At 36.3% G+C, this 4,342-nt stretch overlaps 1 long non-coding RNA gene across 1 annotated transcript in view; it reads right to left on the reverse strand.

The window, feature by feature from the left end:
* The window catches only part of LOC113824329 (uncharacterized), a 9,484-nt gene extending 5,848 nt beyond the window's left edge, over positions 1–3,636 (reverse strand). Inside the window, exons 1-2 of the long non-coding RNA XR_003477507.2 lie at positions 3,572–3,636; positions 2,130–2,177 (exon numbers count right to left, since the gene is read on the reverse strand). This is a non-coding gene — a long non-coding RNA (uncharacterized lncRNA). The remainder of the gene's footprint in view (positions 1–2,129; positions 2,178–3,571) is intronic.
* Positions 3,637–4,342: the final 706 nt, after the last annotated feature.

The following is a 4,342-nucleotide window of genomic DNA, read 5'->3' on the forward strand; positions in this document are numbered from 1 at the left end:
TATAACTGCAAAACAAGTAACCATAAAGTCAAATGGAATACTATTAAAGCATGAAACTAACGGATATAAAACAAAACACAACGAAACCAAATAAACAGAATATAAAACGCACCACCAAAAAGGCACTACCTACGATCTACTGGTTATGGTTCAAAAGCGTTGTTGCTGAATGTCTGTTTGTATATGGTTTTAAGTATGCTTTCCATAATAATAAACTGCTCATGGTATGGAATGCTTGCCAAGACTGATTTTTTTTTCCTGCGATGTATGGGGTGATCTTTGTGATCTGCGTGATTGCTAATTGCCGAAAAGGTTAGTGTATTCATTTGGATGCCTGCTCGGTTGGAAATATCAAGATGCTGTGAGGTGCGTGTTTTCAGATGTTTGGTGATATTACCAAAGTGGTGATGCCTTATAACTAACACAAATATTTGTAGACAATGAACGAACTTGATTCAAGCGGTATGGTACCTAAATTTGAAACTGTTTTAGATAGTGCTCTTTGGTCTGAAAACAGTTCTTGCTTTGATATGGGTATAAAATTCACAGATAAGTGTGGATATTTTATGCTTTTAACTAGAGGCTTGGTGGACCAGTGTAAGTGATGGGAAAATACGGCAATTTCTTCGGCAATGTAAAGGTGTGTTTACTGTTGATAACTTTATAATCAAAATGTTTGGGGAAGCCGTTGTTGTAGGGAAGGATAGGGATGAAAGGGTTGTTAAGTACGTGGTTTGAAAAAAATGTAGTATGCTCGAACAGTGAAAGTGTTGACTAGATTCCGTATGTATATAAGTGGGATGAATGACGTGAACTTTGAACATGTCAGTGAATGTGGGTTTTCTGTACATAATAATGGCAAAGCTGTTGCTAAAATGGTAAATGTACATATCCAAAAAAGATAATTTTCTGTATTTTTCATACTTGACCGTTAATCCCATGTTATGGTGTTGCTAAAGAATACAGGAACGTGTTTCAATGATTTGAATGAGGAAAGTATCACCAACTAATCCTTTGTAAGATACAAGTCTGATATATTCAGGGCAGTTAGAAAAATAAATATACTTAAAATGACATAAATTGCATAAGGAAGTTTTTAAGAATAATCTTCCTTAGATTTCCTTTCGAGTTGTCCATGCACGCTAGTTATCTCTGCCCTAGGATCCTTACAGAGCCTCACCTACATCTTGGGATTGGTCACACTGCACACAGTATCTCTTCGGAGAGAACCATCGTCTCAATACAGCATTCACAACGTTCATGACAAAGTTCCTTGCTTATTTCATCCATCAAATTCTTGATTTCATAATCCTTATGACCTTATCACTTGAGTCCATAATGACTCAAGTGATTTGAGGCAGTTGATCTCATTATTTGAAAATAATGAGAATTTTAAACTAGTTTACTAGAATTAGATTATAGTTTATGTTACGACTATCTTTCTTGGTCTGGCTAGGGATGAAATACCGACGCAGCAATTCCGCGCTGGCTAGGGCTTATAACCTCGGATCCCATTACAGCTTGGGAAGCATCCCATACTGTCTCGGGATCCCTGGACAGAATAGTGTGACCGCCTTTAGCCGGATATTAGTAAATAAACAATAGCAAATCTGACCATACAACACTTACCAAAGTTCAAAGTGACAATTTCTTTGTCAAAGGTGAATGAATCCTTTACAGTAAAGATATTTATTTGTAGTTTGCGGTGTTCGGATTGGAAGAAGGAATATGGCTAGTTGGCAACTGCGTGTTCATGTGGCAGATAATATGAGATGTAAAGGAACACTGTCCTAATACACATTTTTTTTCCTTTTTATACGTTTTCACGCCATTTAAGATCCATATTTATGGTATAATCATAGTAGTTTATACACTGGACTTGAAAATGAACATGTTCTTTAATCTGAAACGTCTTTGAATAAATATGATGGTCCAAGCCCTGGTGCTTCTGTTCTTGGTGCGATTGCTTTCCGCATGCATATATATATGTATATATGTATGTGTGGTGTGTGTGTGTGTGTTCGTATATGCGTGTGCGTGTATCGGTATATGTACATGTGTATGTGCATGTATGCTTATGTGTGCCTGTGTTTATGAGTGCGCGTGAAAGCGAGTAAATTAATACCTACCATCAAAGGGATCGTAGTGTAATGACCTCTGGATTCGTTTCCTTCTTTCTGGAAAGGAAAATATTCACTTATGAATGGTAAAGGTAACATTAATCGAGACAAATCAAAATAAAGATGATCAGATATTATTATTTTCATTATTATCCTTTTTAAGAGGGAATGTTGTGGTCTTGCAACAAAGCTTTTCAGCGACCATCCAGAGGCAATACAACCTCCGATCCGCCACCTCTCATTCCTCGCCCGAGGACAGCACCTGACCCGCTCCTCTACCTGGTCCGCCACTCTTCCGACGTGTATGTGCGAGACAAATGATGGGTACTCGACTCAAGACTTGTGGCTTTGGACGGAGGATCCTTCACGTGTTTTCTCCCAATTTTTGATGTATAAAAAGGCCCTTTACATATAATTCATTGTTTCTGCCGTTTTACTTGTTTACAGGTAAATCATGTTTCGTATTCTATCTGATCCTTATGTCGTTTTTGGCCATGACTGACTGGGAGGAAAGCGACTTGGATCATCAAATCGTGCAAAAATATGTTTTTCTGTATCCTAGATATAGCAATAGCAAACTCCATGGCGGTTCACAGGCTGCAAAATGAACCGGGGAGAGTTGAAGCTGGAGCTTGTCAGAGGGTTCCTGCGGCTAAGAGGAAGACGAGGATGAGAAACCTTCCGGTCCCCAACCCACCTCCTCCATTTCCTGCTTTGCTGCTGATGATGCTCCTTGAGTTCCTTGGGTTTGTCACAATTTGATTACCTTCTTTGCTTATCAATACTTGAGCTTTTACACCTGACTGACTCAGGAAGGAAAAGACCAAGTATTTGAATCTGACGTTCACTGTCGCAACATGAGAATCTTACTGAAAACTGAGTCGTTTCCAAAGTAAAAGGGATGTTGGGATCACGAGAGAGAGGGGGGGCGGCTCTAGAACGACCAGGCGAACCGTGGCTCGGGCGAATCGATCTAATCTATCGTAAGGAGACGAGTTAAGTGGCAGAAGGTCTATCCTGGCTGAATGCGAAGGACCCCACAGTGTGTCTGATGTGTTTATATGGATAGGTTGTTTGCAAATAAATGTGTGGATGCATTTGGCATCAAAGATAATTCACATTCTCATAATTGTGAAACCTGATGTTTAAAGTGATTGCGCGTATTCTTTTTCTACTGTAGCCCCGAGAGCTTGGTGTCATGCTTACAGCATTAATCAGCATAAATATGGGAGCGTATGAAAAATGCCTCTTACTCGCGCGCCAAATACTTGCAGTCCCATTCTGCGTTTAATGTGCACTTCGGATGCCATAACAACAGGTCTTCGACTCGGCTGCCTCTACCTGGCAAACACACGTAAACACGTAAAGAAAAACAGAATGGCTATTAAGCGACGCTTCATTGTGCAGCATGTACATGAGAATACAACGTTTAACAGAATATTCAGACTAACCTTTTCGTTGCCACCCTGGTCCGTGACGGTGTGACTTTTCTCTCGTTTCGTCTCCTAAAAAAAAATTATGAACACAAATGAAGGAAAAAGACATTATTAACCTCTAGAATTGATGTTATTCTACTATACTTGTTAGATGGAAAGCAAAGCTAATCTTTTTCTCTAGTGAATAAACAAATGCAGAACGATATTCATGTGTTTTAGCAGGTATACCATTACGTATATACAATGTGCGTGTGTTTGTATGTGTATGGAAATATGCATTTTAACTAGCTGATCGTGTCTATGATATACATATACATATATATACATACACACACTTATAGATATGTATGTATATGTAATTTTATATATATACATACATGTATACATAAAGGCATATATATTTGTGTTTATATATATATATATATATATATATATATATATATATATATATATATATATATATATATATATATACATACATATGTATACATATAGACATACATACAAACATATACATAATATATATATATATATATATATATATATATATATATATATATATATATGTATGTATATATATAGACATACATACAAACATATATATATATATATATATATATATATATATATATATAGAGAGAGAGAGAGAGACAGAGAGAGAGAGAGAGAGAGAGAGAGAGAGACATTCATATATATATATATATATATATATATATATATATATATATATATATATATATTATATATATTATATATATATATATATATATGTCTATATATATATAT

This window comes from Penaeus vannamei, unplaced genomic scaffold (assembly GCF_042767895.1).
Source record: "Penaeus vannamei isolate JL-2024 unplaced genomic scaffold, ASM4276789v1 unanchor4166, whole genome shotgun sequence".
NCBI classification, from domain to species: Eukaryota; Metazoa; Arthropoda; class Malacostraca; order Decapoda; family Penaeidae; genus Penaeus; species Penaeus vannamei.